Genomic DNA, 18,932 nt, shown 5'->3' with positions numbered 1-18,932 from the left:
GTCATATGGAGGTGCATTGTATTTTTTAACGTTCATTGATGATTACTCTCGTAGAGTTTGGGTCTATATGCTAAAAAGGAAAGCTGATGTTTTCAATGTCTTTAAACAATTTAAAGTAATGGTAGAGAAAAGAACAGGCAAATCTATTAAATGTCTAAGAACTGACAATGGTGGTGAGTTCACTTCTGTTGAGTTTGAACAATACTGTAAGGATGAGGGCATTGTTAGACACAAAACTGCTGTTTATACTCCTCAGCAAAATGGTGTTGCTGAGCGTATGAATCAGACTCTTATGGAAAGAGCCAGAAGCATGATCAACAATGCTAACTTGCAAAAGGAGTTGTGGGCGGAAGCAGTATCTACTGCTTGTTATTTAGTTAACAGATCACCCTCAGTAGCAATTGATTGTAAAATTCCTGAAGAAGTCTGGACAGGTCAGTCTTGTGACTATTCTCATTTGAGGATATTTGGCTGTGATGCTTATTCTCTGATTCCGAAAAATCAGCGTTCAAAGTTAGATCCAAAGTCGAAATGTTATATCTTTGTTGGGTATGACTATGCAGTGAAAGGATATAGGTTGTGGGATCCTACATTGCGGAAGATAGTCATTAGTAGAGATGTAACATTTGATGAATCCTCTTTGTTAAAATCAAATGTTGAAAGAATTGAACAGGAACAGGTATCGCCGTGTCAACGAGTTCAGATGGAGGCTAGATCTTTCGGTGACAGTCGAAAGGAAGGAGAGACTTCTGGAGACAAAGGTGTTGAAGACACAAAGGAAGTCATTGAAGCTTCTGAACCAGTGCAAGTTTCTGAACCAGTTCAGCAACCAGTCACCCTGAGAAGGTCAACAAGGGAAAGGAAAACTCCCAAAAGGTATGAAGATTCTGCTTCATCTTTTGCTTTGGTTACTGAAGATGGGGAACCGTCTTGTTATCAGGAAGCGATAGATGATACAGATAGCGAGAAATGGAAAAAGGCTATGGAAGAAGAAATGGACTCCTTAGCCAAGAACAATACCTGGGATCTTGTAGAGCTTCCTAAAGGGAGAAGCGTTGTTGGATGTAAATGGGTCTTCAAGCTGAAACAGAAAGTTGATGGTAGTATCGAGAGATATAAGGCGAGACTGGTAGCAAAAGGGTATTCTCAGGTTGAAGGTATAGACTTTCATGAGATTTTTTCTCCAGTTGTAAAACTTGTTTCTATACGTACTGTGTTGGCACTAACTGCGTTGTTGAATCTTGAGTTAGAACAGTTAGATGTTAAAACAGCTTTTCTACATGGTGATTTGAACGAAGAGATATATATGGAACAACCAGAAGGTTTTGTACGAGGTCGCAGCAGAAGATTAGTTTGCAAGCTCAGGAAATCATTGTATGGTCTGAGGAAATCTCCCAGACAATGGTACAAGAAGTTTGATTCCTTCATGGTGAGCCAGAACTTTATAAGAAGTGAGTATGATCATTGTGTGTACTTCAAAAGTTTCAAAGGCATATTCATTATCTTAGCTTTGTATGTTGACGATATGCTTATTGCAAGCAAAAGCATGGAAGAGATCAACAGGTTAAAGGCTCAACTCTCTAGGGCGTTTGATATGAAGGATCTTGGAGCAGCAAAACATATCTTGGGCATGGAGATACACAGAGACAGGAAAAATGGTAAGCTTTGGTTATCACAACAGAAGTATGTGGATAAGGTACTTGAAAAGTTCTCTATGAATAATGTGAAACCTGTTAATGTTCCTCTAGCTTCCCATTTTAAGCTTTCTTCGGTTTTGAGTCCTAGAGCTGATGAAGAAAAGCAGTATATGTCTCATGTACCATATGCAAATGCGGTAGGCAACTTAATGTATGCGGTGGTATCTACAAGACCTGACATTTCACATGCAGTTGGAGTTGTCAGCAGATTCATGGCAAATCCAGGTAAAGAACATTGGCAAGCAGTGAAATGGGTGCTTCGATATCTAAGAGGCACAAGAGATCATTGCATCGTCTTTGATGGTAGTGAAGGATTAGTCTGCGGATATGTAGATGCTGACTATGCAGGTGATTTGGACAAAAGAAGATCTACTACAGGTTACGTCTTTACTCTTGCAGGTGGAGCAATTAGTTGGATGCCAAAGCTTCAAGACACAGTTGCATTGTCCACTACCGAAGCTGAATATATAGCTGCTTCAGATGCCAGTAAAGAAGCAATCTGGTTAAAGGGTTTGCTCGATGAAATCGGAAGAACGCAGGAGAAAGTGAGTGTACTTTGTGACAGTCAAAGTGCTATTCACTTGGCCACAAACCCTGCCTATCACAGCAGAACCAAGCACATTGATGTGAGATATCATTTTCTGAGACATGTGATCGATGGTGGAAAAGTAGCTCTTAAAAAGGTCCACACACGAGAAAATTGTGCAGACATATTCACAAAGCCAGTTACAGTAGAGAAGTTGCGGTGGTGTTTAGCTTCTCTTGGCTTGCAGGAAAGATGATGAATGGGAAAGTTGTTGTCAAGGTGGAGTTTGTTGGTTTGACAACGAACTTGGTTAAACTAACAAAGTCAAACAGTTTTTTGTAACCAATTTAGTTTTTAGTTATGTAACGGGTAGTTTAGTTATGTGTAACGGTAGCTGTTCACATAATATATCGAATGCCATGTAATGAAAACTCATTATCGAATAAAACAGATTCACATTTCAGTTTCTATTTCTTGGTCTTCTCTCTCATTTTGTTCTTGATGTTCTTTCTTTCTCTGCTATTAACTCAATAGACACGTTGAAAGTTTAGACACATTAATAATTCACATTCTAACCAATAAAAAGTTTAAAGAGACTACAATTTCATTTAGAAAATAAGTAGGATTTTGAAAAAAAATTACAATTTTATTTTAAAAATAACAGAAATTTTAATAAGATTTTAGGAAAATTCGGTTGAGATTTTTAGAAATCCTAATTACTAATCCATTTCGACCAATAAAGAAAATAATTCAAACACTCCCTCCCCAGTTAGATTTTCTTTAAAAAAAATCCCCAAGTTGGATTTCTTAAAAAAATATTCACAAGATTCCAGGATAATTCCGCGTTGCCAGAGAAGTTAGAAGTGGCAGTCATGACGTCTGAATTAAACTTATGTTGGTTGACGTGATGAAGCCATCACAACAAAACTTCGCAAAACCCTGAACGGTAGGAATCCTTCACATGAGTGTACACACAAGGTATTCTTACATATAGTAGTGTCATCAGCAACAACAAGATTATACATTCACGGAATTCAATGATGACCTTTAACACACCACTTTACAGTCCAATGGAACGCGAGTTACATGCCAACGTCTGAAACAATTTGGCAATTTGCAGTTTGGAAATGGAGCGAGGGAATGGTCTTTTCTTCATATTGCGTGTAAACGTGGAGTTCACTTCTACTACACTCTGAAATACCAGGAAAGTGAATAATTGTCGTCAATATTGCGTGTTTTTGTGTAGTTTATTCGATCAGCAGAAAATACATATTTTTCAAAATTAATTTTATAAAATAGCAAATTATTCCACTAAATCATATAAAATTGTGCAATGTTGGATCACGTAAAGGGTATGAAGTGTGAGGATAAATTATATTATGCTTTGCTCCCTTAAGTCCCTAGCTCCTTTGCAATGCAGAAGCGCAGTCCGGTAATGCTAGGCTTACTGCAACTCTTTATGTTACTGCTACTCATGTTATTAAACTCATAATGCGCCCGAGGCCAAAATGCAGAGTGTGCTGAATGTTGGAAGTAATAATCTCAACAACCCCCTTAAACATATTGACAACTAGCGTGCTTGCCCAGTGAACTAGTGCATGGTTGCCATTTTGTTTGTGGACAGAAAGATAGAAATCAGAACAGAAGTTCAGAGCAGACCATTTTATAACACATCACAGAAGTTAAGGCATTTAATGAAGTTTATTAAATAGATATGGGAAAACATTCATTCCACCACTGTTTCCCACACTCCACAACACCGTGCAAGTTAAATTGCCCATGTTGCGTATTAAATATTTTATCTGTCATGTAATTAATGTCAAATTCTTAGGATAAATATGCAAGAAAAAGTCATTTGTAATGTTGGGCATGTTGGGCAAGTTAGGGAGCCAAAGTCTGTGAGGTAGTGAGGAGAAAATCGTGGAAGAGATTTTGGTGGGCCCCTGAAAACCAATTTTAAGGAAGTTTACTTCGCAGTAACTCTTTTATTTTACTCTATTTTTCTGTGAGTGAACTTTATGTTTTAATTAAAGTCCCTGTGTGGTTGCGATATCCTGGCTGCAACCAAATATTTACCTTTGCATTTTAATTAAAGTCCCTGTGTGGTTTATCCTCGGCAAAACCAAAGATTTACGTTTTTGCAACTGAAGTTGACCTGAAGTTGACCTTGCTTACTTTGCCACAACTCTGAGCTCCTCTGCTCCCTAGATTTATTTTTTAATTTTCTAACATGATATCAAAGCAGGTTAAACTATGTCAGTGTAAAAGCAAGTGTTTTTACTAGCAGTTAAAATTGTTTTGAGGGCATAATTTTTTAGGTGTATTTACCAGAGGGTAGAAAGTTTTTTTTGCACACTCAGAAATGGCAACATCAAGCACAAGCTTGAGTTTAATGGCAAAAATTATGACTATTGGGCTATTACAATGAAGGTCCTGTTTTCTTCTCAAGACATTTGGGACTTGGTGGAGAATGGTTTTCCAGAACCTGCAAATGCAACAGCGTACATTGCGTTGTCTCAAGCAGAAAGGGATTTGTTAAGGGACAACAGGAAGAAGGATTCAAAAGCCGTGTTCTATCTCTTCCAAGCAGTTTATGAAAGTATTTTCCCAAGGGTTGCAGCAACAACGAAGTACAAGCAAGCATGGGACACCCTCTAGACAACCTACTAAGGAATGGCAAAAGTCAAGACAATAAAACTGCAAATGTTGAGAAGATATTTTGAAATACTTTGTATGAAAGAGTTTGAGAATGTAGACTCGTTTTTTACACATGTAATTGGGTTGGTTACTCAAATCAAGTCTCATGGTGAGACACTTGAGGAAAGGAGAATAGTTGAGAAGTTTTGAGAAGTTTCCCAGTAAGGTTTGATGCCATTGTTGTGGCCATAGAAGAGACAAAGGATCTCTCATAGTTCTCAGTGGATGAGCTTCATGCGTCACTGATTTCGCATGAACATAGACTGAATAGAGCAACAAGCTCCTCGTTGGAGCATGCCTTCAAGACACAAGTATCATTTGGCGAAAGTCGAGGCAGAGGAAGAAGCCCACACAGAGGTGAAAGAAGCATCCCTTCAAGCTCAAACGAAAGAGGCAGCAATCAAAATCTGAGTCAAGGCCCAAGCCAAAATCAAGCACAAGGTCAGAGGTATGATAAATCTCAAGTCCAATGTCATTACTGTGAGAAGTATGGTCATTATGCAAATGAATGTAGAAAGAAGCAATATGACATTAGTAACAAGCCAAGTGTAAATTTCACAAAAGAAATAAAAACCATGATAGCATGCTTTTAGCTTGTAATGTAGCACAAGAAAAACAAAGTGATATATGGTATCTAGATTCAGGGTGTAGCAATCACATGTCAGGGAACATAGAAATGTTTTCCAATCTAGATGAAAGTGTGAAATCTGAAGTGACATTAGGGACTGATAGCAAAGTCTCTATCATGGAAAAAGGGAGAGTTAATATCCTAACAAAGAAGGGAGAGAAGAAGTACATCTCAGATGTTTACTTTGTCCCTGGTCTAAATCATAACCTCATAAGCATTGGATAGCTCATGCAAAAGGGCTACAATGTCTTTTCCAGAAATGATGTGTGCACAATTTCTGATAGGCCTCCAAGCAGACAGATGATTGCAAAGGTGCAAATGACAAACAATAGAATGTTTTCCCTAAAGATAAGATCAGATTTGAAAGAAGGTGCACAAACACAACTATCAATGAACTCACAAGAGGATGGAAGAAAAGATGCAACTGTCACACAAGTGAGCTATCAAGCAGAAGTCAAAGATGAAAATTGGATATGGCATTTGAGATTTGGACATCTCAACTTTGGAGGTTTGAATTTTCTACATAGGAAAGGCATGGTGAAGTGATTACCACTCATAGAAAAACCCGACAACTTATGTGAAGGATGCATCTTGGGCAAGCAACATAGAGATACATTTCCAGCAGGAAAGTCAGTAAGGGCAAAGGCACCTTTGGAAATTGTTCACTCAGATTTATGTGGACCAATGCAGATACCATCAATTGGTGGCATCCACTATGTATTGACATTCATAGATAACTACACAAGGAATACATGGGTCTATCTCCTAAAACAAAAAAGTGAAGTGTTTGAGCGCTTTCGCCAGTACAAGGCTCTTCTTGAGAAGCAAAGTGGACACTACATCAAAGTCCTCGGGACTGGCAGAGGTGGCGAATACATCTCAAATGACTTCCTTCGATTTTGTAGGGAGCATGGAATTCACAAGCAATTTACAACAAGGTATACACCTCAGCAAAATGGTGTGGAAGAAAGGAAGAATAGGACCATTATGGAAATGGCAAGGAGTATGTTGAAGGCAAATCATTTGCCAAATTATTATTGGGCTGAAGTTGTCGCTTGTGCAACATATATCTTAAATAGATGTCCAACCAAAAGTGTTGAGAATGTAGTTCCTGAAGAGGCATGGAATGGAAGAAAGCATAGTGTCACTCACATGAAAGTCTTTGGTTGTGTGGCATATGCACATGTCCCAGATGAGTTGAGGAAGAAGTTAGACAACAAGGGGGAGAAATGTATATTTGTTGGATATAGTGATGAATCCAAGGCATACAAGCTCTACAATCCATCAACCAAGAAAGTCATAATCAGCAGAGATGTGCAGTTCATAGAAGAGGGAGCATGGGATGGAAGTTTAGAGAAGACAATGAATGTGAAAGCATATATACCACATGAGAACAAAGAGGAATTTACAAAAACAAGCAATTCCTCAACAGTGGCTCCTTGTACTCCTATTCAAGCGCAACAAAATAGGTAGCAAGGAACACCATCAAAAAATAATAGGACATCGTCGCACAGTCAAGCAAGTACTTCTCCAAGCACGCCACAAAGCGCAACACTAAGTGACATGTCAAGCCCATCTTCAGCAAGCACAAGAAGACCAAGATTCAGAAATTTAAATGAAATTTATGAGCAAGATGAAGTTGATAGCAGCATTGGTCTGAATTCCTTATTTGCTTTGTTTTGTCATGTAGATGACCCAATCCATTTTGAAGATGCAATCAAAGAAGAAAAATGGGTTGCGACAATGGAGGAATAAATAAAAGCCATAGAAAGGAACGACACATGGGAGTTAGTGGACTTGCCATTGGAACGAAGTGGGTCTGTAAGACCAAGAGCAATGTCGATGGTAAAATTGAAAGGCACAAAGCGAGGCTAGTTGTCAAAGGATACAAGCAGCAACATGGAAGAGATTATGAGGAGATGTTCAAACCAGTCGCGAGGATGGAGATGGTGTGTACAGTTGTTGTGATTTCTGCGCAACATAAATGGAAAGTGTATTAAATGGATGTAAAGTCAACGTTCTTGAATGGAGTGCTGAAAGAGGAAGTGTATGTTGCGCAACTGCCTGGTTATGAGGTAGAAGGCAAAGAAGACAAAGTGTATCGGTTGAGGAAAGCTCTTTATGGGCTTAAGCAAGAACCGCATGCATGGTATAGCATAATAGATGCCTACCTGTTGGACAATGGTTTCAACAAATGTGACGATGAACCCACTCTTTACATCAAAGAAAGTGACGGTAAGATTCTTATTGTCGTCTTATATGTAGATGATTTAATTTTTATAGGCAGTGATGATTTCCTCATTGTTGATTTCAAACAAGTCATGAAGAATGAATTTGAAATAACTGACTTGGGGTTGTTAAGATATTTTTTGGGTATAGAAGTAATGAAAACAAAAAATGACATTTTTATCTCTCAAGCAAAGTATGTGGCAGACATTTTGGATAGGTTTAAAATGCAGAACATCAAGCCCGCACTAACTCCAACTGTCATGGGGTTGAAGTTGAGCAAAGAAGATTGCAATAGCAATGTCAATTCGACATTATACAAAAGTATGATAGGCACTAGGCCAAATATAATGTATGCAGTGAGTTTGGTGTCAAGGTTCATGGAGACACCCAAGGAGACACATTGGCAAGCAGTGAAAATGATTCTAAGGTACATGTCAATGGGACAAAACAATATGGTGTTTTGTACACCACAACAAGTGATTTCAGGCTGGTTGGTTACATTGACATTGATTGGGTAGGAACTGTCAATAACAGAAAGAGCACGTCGGGTTATGTTTTTCATTTGGGCTCTGGAGCTAATTCATGGGCCTCCAAGAAGCAGCTAATAGTGTCACTGTCAACAACAGAAGCTGAATATGTCGCCGCAACAGCAACATCATGTTAGGAAGTTTGGATGAGAAGGATGTTGAGGGATCTTCGCCATGACCAAGAGGCAACGACAACTATTTTCTGCGATAACACATCTGAAATTGCATTATCAAAGAATTATGTTTTTCACAAGAGGACCAAGCATATTGATGCTAATATCATCTTACCAGAGAGTTGATTAAAAAATGATGAAATTGTGTTGCAGCACTACAGGTCACAGGAACAGTTTGCTCATATTTTCACAAAGCCATTGGCATGTGAAAGTTTTGTTTATCTTAGAGATTGTTTCGGAATTGTCAATGGCGACAATTGTGATTAAGGGGGAGTGTTGGAAATAATAATCCCAACCACCGCCTTAAACACACTCACAACCAACATGCTTGCCCATTCAACGACTGCACGGTTCCGATTTTGTTTGCAGGGAGAAGGATAGAAGTCAGAATAGAAGTTTAGAGTGGATCATTCTACAACACATGTTAAGGCATTTAATGAATTTTATTAAATAGATATGGGAAAACATTCATTCTATGACTATTGCCCACACTCAACACCTGCAAGTTTAGAAAATCATTTACTAAGTAAAATTGCCCATGTTGCGTATTAAATATTTTCTCTGTCATGTACTTAATGTCAAATTCGTATGTTAGGATAAATATGCAAGTAAAAGTAATTTGTAATGTTGGGCGTGTTGGGCAAGTTAGGGAGAGAGAGTCTGTGAGGTAGTGAGGAGAAAATCGTGGAGGAAATTTTTGTGGGCGTGTGAAAACCAATTTTACATAGTTTTACAGAAGTTTACTTTGTAACCCAGTAATTCGTAAATCGCAGTAAGTTTGATGTGTTTTTCACATGGAGCTACAACCTCCATTTATCACGCGAATGTAATCTCTTTACGTTTTGACATATAATATAAAGTGTGGTCAGTTGCGTTATGGTTTTAATCTTACATAAATAAATTTATGCAACTTCTTTTATTTTACTCTATTTTGCTGTGACTAAACTCCGTGTTTTAATTAAAGTCCCTGTGTGGTTGCGATATGCTCACCACAACCAAAGATTTACCTTTTCGCAACTGAAGTTGACCTTTCTTACTTTGCCGCAACCGATTTTTGAGCTCCTCTGCCCCCTAAATTTATTTTCTAACACTGAAGAAGGCCGGGCTACATTATTAGATTTCAAAGCAGGGATCGCTTGGGATCGCACTGGAGCTTTTGAAACAAGGATAGGCAACGATTGTTGTCGATGGAACGGTCTACTGTGTGACACCCACAATGGTTGAGTGGTAAATCTCATTCTCAATTCGGATCAAAGCAAAAACAGCCAATACATGAGTGGAACTCTATCTAACTCCATCGGTAATCTCCCTTATCTCAATAAGTTAATTGTTTCCAGCTGGAAAAATATTGGTGGAACAATCCCATCTTCCATTTCTCGCCTCTCTGCCTTAACCCATCTTTTTCTGGATAATAACAATCTTACCGATACCATACCTTCTGCCACCGCCTACCTCACCCAATTGCAGTCTCTGTCCCTCTCAGGGAACCGAATGAGCGGTCCTATACCACAATCCATTGGAAATATATAGAGTTTAACTGCTTTATACCTAGATTCAAATGGCTCTACTCCTCCATTCCTTCCACCATCGAAAATTTGTGTTGGTTATCTGTCTTGACACTGAATAACAACATGTTCTCTAGTCTAATTCCAAAATCCATGGGAGCTCTAACAAGCTTAAGCAATCTTGATATATTAGACAATTTTATTACAGGTAACATCCCATATTCTTTTGGAAATCTATCTAACCTTGCTGAGTTGTTGGCGAGTAATAATCATTTGAGAGGAAGCATTCCTGAATCGCTCGGCTTGCTAGGGAAAAATTTGGTTCAACCCTGTTTGGGTAGGAATTTACTAACAGGCCCAATCCCAGAATCCTTCTTCAATTTAACATCCCTTTACTACCTGGATATTGACAGAAAACAAAGACTCTATGCAAGAGCTTGATATTTCATTACTAAATATAATTATTTATAGATATATACCCAGGAGAATCAATAATGATCTCCGTCGACTTGAACTGATGTTTTAGTGACTTTGGCCGACTCACATTAAATTAGATGACGTGGGAACAGTGGGCAGCGTCGTTTTTCGTAGTCATGATTAATGTTTAAACGCCTCTCCTTAATCATGACGATCTAAACTTTAACTTGCCTGCTGGTCTAAGTCTTATCTAGGCTTACAACAAAACATTTCATTTTTTCCTTCTTACGAAAGGGTCCATGCATGTTCATTTGCTGGTGTAGTTCCATCTTCACCTTTCTGAATTTCCTTATGAAATTCCTCTGCTCCTTGCTTACGTACTTAACATCAGCAACCTTTTTCGAATTGGGATGCAATGCAAGATTCCGAACAAGGTAATCTAATTCATGTTCTTCCCACTTTCCATGAGGAGCCATGAAAATACACTCATATTCAAACATGAATAGCCTTCGAACAACATCCATGGTAGTATCCTCCACTGTCGCAGAAATCTTAGAAGTGGATCCAATCACATTACTGGCAATTGGGTTCACGGACAAGCAATTTTTGCTCTCATGTGGAATGGACTCCATCTCTGGATATTTATGGTCATCAATAAAATCATTCTGTTGATCTAATAATTCTTGTGACTCAAAAATACTACTGGAATAAAAAATATTACACGGCCCAAAAATACTTCCAAATAGACTCTCTAAAAAGACATCATCAAAAATATCACTATCAAACATTATCACACTCATTTACCTTGAGACTTAGCTTCACATGAACACACTACTCAAACCCAAAATAAAAACAGCTTTCAAAAGATAGGCACTCTGCTACACATGCACCAATCACAAGCTACAGTGCCATGCTCAACAGATCAGCTCCCACGATTAGCTCTCCAACTCGAACTTGGTGTTACACACACATCCTTCATCAAGCTCATACACTTTAATAGAAATCACTTGGGGGTACCCAACTTTCTCGGTTCTCAGGACGGTGCATGTTTCAATACTCACAAAACTCTCACTTCCTTGTAGTCGCTCTACATGATTTAATACACAACAATTTCAATACACATCCACACAACACAAACTCACCTTCATTCAAAGTATTTAAATATGGTTCACAAATCAATGGTGACACGCACCAAACAAAATATTTTTCTTCAAATTGACTTAATCACAAAGCATCAATCCACGTGGCCAGTTACAGAAGCTCCTTAAACACAGGAAGATTTGAAAACACTGAACCACAAGCGAACCCATCACCCATTATGGCAGCGACAGGCCACACCAATATTCAGCTCGGAAATTAACTCAACTTCAACTCAATGTGCTACTCACCAATTCCACACATTCGTAGCACTTCTGACAGTCGCGACCAGGCCCTCAAGTCTCACAACACAATGCTATCGATGCCTTGCAACTTCCACTGCAACTGCTCCTTTACACTCCACAGGCGATGCAACATATTAGTGCCTTCATCCACTGGAATTAGGTTAGCTGACAATACAGTCGAAAGCTACCCAACATAAGGCTCACTACGCAACCATAAACCAGACCTTAGTCAGCTACAGAATTCACCCACAGCTTCACGTTTCAACACCACTATGCCACTCACGTCCTTGGCCTTGTTTTCACCGGGCCTCCACACTCTGACTCTCAATGCAACAACACACTCTCACTAATCTTTGCCCTCTAGATGCTCACAAGCCTCAACTGCTCCTACTCGCCACTCAATCACTCAGGGCTTCTTTACACAGTGCCTTTGCACTAGAATGAAGTTTCGGCCATGAAACCAATTAGGCCCCTCTGATCTGCATCTTAATAAACAAACACTTACAAGATAAAACACTCAAAAAACAAAATCTTAAATGGAATTTAACCAACAGGGTCTCCTAGTCGGCTCCTTTCGAGTGACAGCAACCATAATTAGTAGACTCAGCCCTTGTTTTTATTCCATAGCGGGTTGCCCTCTTTTCATGCCTCTTTCAATGACTATCACATAATATCTCAATGCCAGCTGAGCCCTTAACCATGCACATATGCACTTATCCGACACTGTAGAGAAACAACACTTAGCTCTACTATATTAGAGGCTTACAAGTGATCCCTCAACCTCACACAGTCTACACTTAACACAACACTCTCCAACAATAGCTGCTCTTCTCTAGATACACAACACTCCTCCAACTTAGATCTGGCCTCACACAGATACTACTATGCCTTCCTCACAGCTCACCTGAGCTCTGATACCATGACAGAGAAAAAAGTCGACACTCGAAGCTTGTCCCTTTCATTACTGAACATTGCAATTTATACACATCTTCAGCTACAGACGAGCAATAACTGTGGAAAATGATATTTATTATTTACTAACACTAGCCGACCATGCTGACTATCCCAAAACATACTCACATGCAACCTCCTCTTTTTCAAAATTCCTCAAATATTCACACCCTCATTCTCTCTAAAACCAATCTAAGTGGCACCATTCCCACCTGGTTAGGTACTCTGCCACTCCTCCGCCTGCTTCATTTATTGTTCAACAATTTAACGGGTCAAATACCCAATTCCTTTGGAGGGACTTCACTTCTTGACTCTGTTTTCATTTCAAACAATAAGCTCACTGGTATCGTCTTGGAGTCGTTCGCAGATATGGAATATCTGGAATACTTGGATCTCTCAAACAACGAGCTTACGGGCAACCTTCCTCAATCCCCGGCTATATATAACCCGCCCTTCCTTAATCTCTCCTGCAATAGCTTATCAGCCCCATTGCCAAATCTGGATAAAATTGGTATGGAAACCCTTGATTTTTCTTACAATGATGTAAGCCTTGAGGTCATCCCTCACTAGATTACTAGCTCCAGTTTTGTAGTGGATCTACGGTTGGATGGTTGTGGTATTTCAATGAGATTGAATAACTGGGAGCCTATTGTTCCTTCTCTTTATACATTTCTCGATCTCTCCAACAACATCACAGGGGACACAGGTAATCTGTTCCAGAGCATGGTGGCACTAAAATATGTGAATCTGGAAAGCAATCAATTGAGTGGAGTATTCCACCATCCATTGGAAGTTTAAATAGGTTGGAAGCTATGGACCTATCTCATAATGAGCTAAATGGAATGATCCAAGAGGAGATGACCCAAATGATGAATCTGAGGGAGTTGAATGTGAACTACAACCATCTGTGTGGGGTTATTCCGGAGGGCAAACCGTTTAACTCATTCCCAACTTTTGCATTCGATCACAATGACTGTCTCTGTGGGTCACCCCTTCCTGCTTGCCATTCGAATTTGGTTTGAAGTGACACTACCACTGTGAAATTCAAATTCTTATAATAGTTGAGTTGTTGCCGATATATGGAAATTTTTGGGTTCGTTATGCAATTTTGGCTGGTTCAACCCACTTGATTGTTAGAAATTGTAATTACCCCTGCAAGTTGAGTTGGCTAAACATAGAGATTCAGTTAACTAAGTGATTGAGTCTTTGAGTGTTGAGTCAAGTCGAGTTAATCGATGGATGAATTTTAGTGTGTGGTTGCATGTCAATATATTTTAGGCAAGTCACTAGTTGGAAAATGTTTAAATGCCCTTCACTGGGTTCATTGTAATTATAATGTTTTGTGTGATCAATAGAAGAGCAGAATCTTATGTTTTATGTAAGAATTCATGCTTTGTCTCCTCCGCCTTTCCAACAAATTGGTATCAAAGCAAGTTTGAAACGGAGAGATTCTACAAACACACCGTGCATGTCCGAGTAATAAGATAGTCAGAAGTTTCTCCACTGCTGGAGCTGAGCTCATTTGGTTTGTAAACAACATAGATAGTTTCTCCATTGTTGTAGCCGAGTTCGTTTGGTTTGTAAAAAGCATAGACAGAGTTTCCTGAAGAAGTAGTTGCAGCTGCCGTGAACACCCATCCCCTGGAAATTGAGTAGTCAACGTGCAAGCACAGTGATTTCCTTCAATTATGGTAGTGTTAGAGGAATAATGCGGGACATCTATCTCATGGATAGCATTAGCACGTATCCCATCATAAGAAGAGGCACATTAATAGAGAAAAGAACATACATCCGCAGCCACCAAGTGATAAGTCAATAACAGTCTTCACGTTCGTTTGCAGAGCAGCTTGCAGCCATGGAATCACTGGCGTAAGGTTTGAAATTTGATTGCAATTCAAAGTCACGTGGGTTTTTTTTTATTGAAGGTTTTTTGAAAAGTTTTTTTTTTTAATTAAAAGTTCTTTTTATAAATGGGAAGGAGCCATACACGATTTGATAAAAGGGTTTCCTAAAGTTTGTTAAAATATTTTTTTTGAAAATAAAGGGACTTGGGAAAAGATTATGAAGGGTGCTTTAAAGGTCGAGGAATTTCAAATGTATTTTTGAGATTTCTGTGAAGTTGGGTTTTTTCACTAAAAAAAGGTTTTTTATTGGAAGTGTGTTTAGGATTTTGCAAAGTTTGGTTTACAAAAATATTTTGTTTGTTTTGTCGAGCATGATTTTTTTGGTGAAGATTGTGCTTTACGAGGGCACATATTGAAAATCATATTTTCTTTCGGGGGCGATATGGAAGATAACATCATGCAATCAGGAAAGAATCTATAAAACAGAGGAAAGACTGCAGTCATGGGTTGTAAATCGCCACTGAAGCATATGAGGAAAATAAATCGAAAAGAAGAGGCAAAGATTGTTGCCAAGGTTAGAGAGGTTCAAGCCACAGCCGAGGAACTGAGAAGTCTAGAAGAAGACAAAGAAGAAATTGAGCATGATTGGTGTAACTTTGATCTGCTACCACATCCTATGTTTACAAGTGAATATTTTGATCATTGGGTTATCAAGATGTTAACTTTTCTTCGAGCTAGAGAGTTAATTGAGTACGAATCTAATAACCCACATGATGCATATATGATGTTTTTCCATTGAATTTTATGAAAAAGCATTGGATGAGAAGTGTTTGTGCAAGGTAGCAAAAGATACAACTTCCAAGGAAGCATGGAAGTTCCTAGAAGCAGAGTTTGGTGCAAGAGGGAGTGACATGCAACAACAGGTTATGTCATGAGAAAAGGAGTCGGCCGTAGATCTGAGAGTAGACATGAAAGACTCTGAGAGGAAAACAGAGCTTGGAGAATCCCACTCAAAAGTAGATGATGGTTTTCAAGACCATAAAATTGAAACCCGTTATGCAAGCATGCATATGGATGAAGAAAATGCAACAAATATTGCAGAGAGAGAAGCAATAGCCTTTGTATGTGAAGTAGAGAAAGAGCATATAAATGCTCAAGGACTCCACTATAATGTGGATGATACAGATGATGGTGAATCCCACTGTGATGAGACACATGTGGATGATAACTGCAAAGTTATATGTGAATTGGTGAATCCAACTGCAGCTGATGGATTTGGTGAAGTTGAAATTGTCAATGAAATTGACAATGAGCACATGCATGCTCATATATCCTACCATAATGTGGATGCACGCTATGTTGATGATATGTGTGGTTTCTTTTTTGAAACAAGGATTGATTGTGGCAATATGGTAAGCGCAATGTTTGATGAAACATTGAAGGTTGAAGCTACCATTGTAGCAGCAAGATATGAAGCAGTTGGAATTGCTCATGAAGCAGTATGTCATCTAGTAGCAGATGATGATCAATAACAAGATAAAGTGATTGAAGAGTTTTTTATGAGAATATCCACTAACAGCGTAACAGTGGAAGACAACCTCCATGCAATTGAAAAGAAGGCAGATGTAGAGCAGGAAACTCTCATTGAATAGAGTCATATTAAAGATGTTTTTAACATTTTTTTAATATGCAGGTGTTCAAAATAGCATGGGAGCAGAAGTTGAAAGCAAGGTTGTTAATAAATTTGATGCAGATTACAGAAAAAAAGTAGGAATACTTGATGATGAAAGTGGAACGAATGGTATGGATGTTCTGAAGACAAAGATGAATGCATTGAAACCATTTTTCATCAATGGAGTCAAGAAGAGATAAAATTTTTCTATCAAGAAATATGGTAGAAATAAAGTCACGAATATGAAGAGCAAATAAGATAGTTTGAAGATGCAATGTTGTGGTAGCAGTCCATAGTTGAACGAATATTTGAAGAGGAAGGTGTAGAAGACATGATCCAATTGTTTTTCAGAACAAGTTCAAAACAAGTCACAAATTTTTTTTGAGGATTTAAAATTTGGAAGAAGAGAAAGAGAAAATCCAAAATTGCAAAAGTCTTGAGTCATTTTAAACCTAGTTGAGACATAGACCAGCAAGCATGTTTTTGTGATACTTAAGTCATGTTGAGTCATACGGTCGTAATTAAGGGGGAGTGTTATAAATTGTAATTACTCCCGCATGTTGAGTTGGCTAAACATAGAGAGTCAGTTAACTGAGTGATTGAGTGGTTGAGTGTTTGAGTGTTGAGTCAAGTCGAGTTAATTGATAGACGACTTTTAGTGTGTGGTTGCATGTGATTGCATGTCAATATATTTTAGGAAAGTCACTAGTTGGAAAATGTTTAAATACCCTTCGCCAGGTTCATTGTAATTATCATGTTTTGTGTGATCAATAGAAGAGAAACAACGTGTGTTTTATGTATGAATTCATGCTTTGCCTCCTCCGCCTTTCCAACATTATCCATCTTGAAAAGTGGATGTTTTTGCAAGTTTTCTTTAAAGTAGATGTCACATGTTTTTCCCTCTAACATGAGTCCCACGTGAGAGAGCGATTCCTTCGGCTGAGGGATTTAAGTGAAATTAAGAATTATAAGGTTGAGAAAACTTAACGATGAGGATAGGGATTTGGTCATAGTTTTAGAGTACCTTGCTTGATAATTCCGAGTAATTTATTGCGATCATATTTCTTAAATCAAAACAATCCACTCCCAAAAATATAACAAAATGCATGAGGGTAAAGTTGAAAGCAATAGATTTTAAAGCAATGGGATGCAAATTTCACAAATGGGATTGCAGGGGAGGGCCTTTTTAAATATAAAGTACAAAGTTAACGTATAGGTCGTTGATTTATTTTATATAAAGTCACTTTACTTAAAAGTAATGAACAATTTTACAATGTATGACATCATTATTATTATTAATAAAAGTAAATAAATTTTCCATTCAACAGGAGGATTTGGAAAAAAAAAACTAATCGCTTCTTAGCTAAATAAACCTAAATTTGAATAAATGGAAAAAAACAACGGGGATTCCCAAAGAGATGAGTAGATGGGATCAAGGATAGAATTTGACGGGCATTTTGCCAATCAAAAGCCATTTAGCCCGTTAAATAGTTAAATACGTTGAAATTTTTTAAATGACCATCCGGCATGACGTGGTTTGGAAGGTGCAGAACGTATTTTTGACCGCTGATGATTTTTTGAAAATGTTATTAATACCTTATTTAGGGCCTGGTATCTTTCCATTTGAAGTTTTGTTTCACTACCACCTGGGCATGGATGAAATATTATAATAAGTGTAGAATAATCTCATTAGCAAATAAGCATTATTTTCGAATATATCCCTACAAAGATTTTCTAGGGAATTCAAACATATTTGCTACTATAAAACTTAATCTTGAAATCCGAATAGTTTGCCTTATCAGATGTGGTTAGCACTCTAATGTTATCCTCAGAATCACTGAGACTTCTGGTTAGTCTAATATTGTTGTTTTACCTTAATACTTTGTAGAGCTGCGTAATTTTTGAGGCTGCTTCAGTTCTTGAATAAGGGTTTGAAAGGTGGTTCTAAAGAAAAATACAGGTAATTACTCCCATTACTCCCACTAATTGTAGAAGGTTCTAAATGTGTCTTAGTTATCTAGATTCTCTAGAAGAGATTGGTTGTCTATAGTGTCTCAAAAACATCTTCTCTTGATGCTTCATTGAGGATTTCTCTATATATATATATATATATATAAAGAGAGAGAGAGAGATGATTTGTAAAGTAATGCAATCAATGAAGCTTGGTATCAAATTTTATGGGCTATAGCTCATTTGTGTGATTGTGCATATATGTTTCTCTTAAGAATATACCATTGTAGTTTTAGCTAATTTGTTATCTTTTTCATCAAAGTGGTATTAAAGCTAAGGTTTAGAGAAAGAGATTAGTGAGTAAAGCGATGGATATAAGTGGCTACAAAACCCATTGGAAGTCGACAAGTAATGTGTATAGTAAGGTACATGAGCCCCCATCCTAGTGAGTAGAAATTATATAAGGTATTGGTTTTGTGCATTTTATTTGCATAAAGGGATTTTTTTTGCACTTCAAGGCTTGGTGAAAATTTTATTCCTCTATAATTTTTAGTAAGTTACTAGGATATAGACATGTTTTGGAATCTATAAAAAATCATAGTGATCTATTGTTAAGTTGATAAAATTGTGATCCAGGGATCTTTTGCTTATAGATGTATCAAAAGAATCACATGTAGAAATTGCAGCTTAACATAGAAATTTAATGTGCACATGAGAGAAGAAGAAGAAACACG

At 37.9% G+C, this 18,932-nt stretch overlaps 1 pseudogene; it reads left to right on the top strand.

Annotated features, from left to right (window-relative positions):
• Nucleotides 1–9,749: 9,749 nt before the first annotated feature.
• On the top strand, nucleotides 9,750–13,754 carry LOC149197589 (uncharacterized; annotated as a pseudogene).
• The last annotated feature ends 5,178 nt before the right edge of the window (nucleotides 13,755–18,932 follow it).

Source organism: Pinus tabuliformis, chromosome 2_2 (genome assembly GCF_031772625.1).
Source record: "Pinus tabuliformis cultivar Carrire ecotype Pingquan chromosome 2_2, CPIR1, whole genome shotgun sequence".
In the NCBI taxonomy this organism is placed as follows: Eukaryota; Viridiplantae; Streptophyta; class Pinopsida; order Pinales; family Pinaceae; genus Pinus; species Pinus tabuliformis.
Note: the sequence above shows the minus strand (reverse complement) of the source record. Positions and strands in the feature narration are given on the sequence as shown.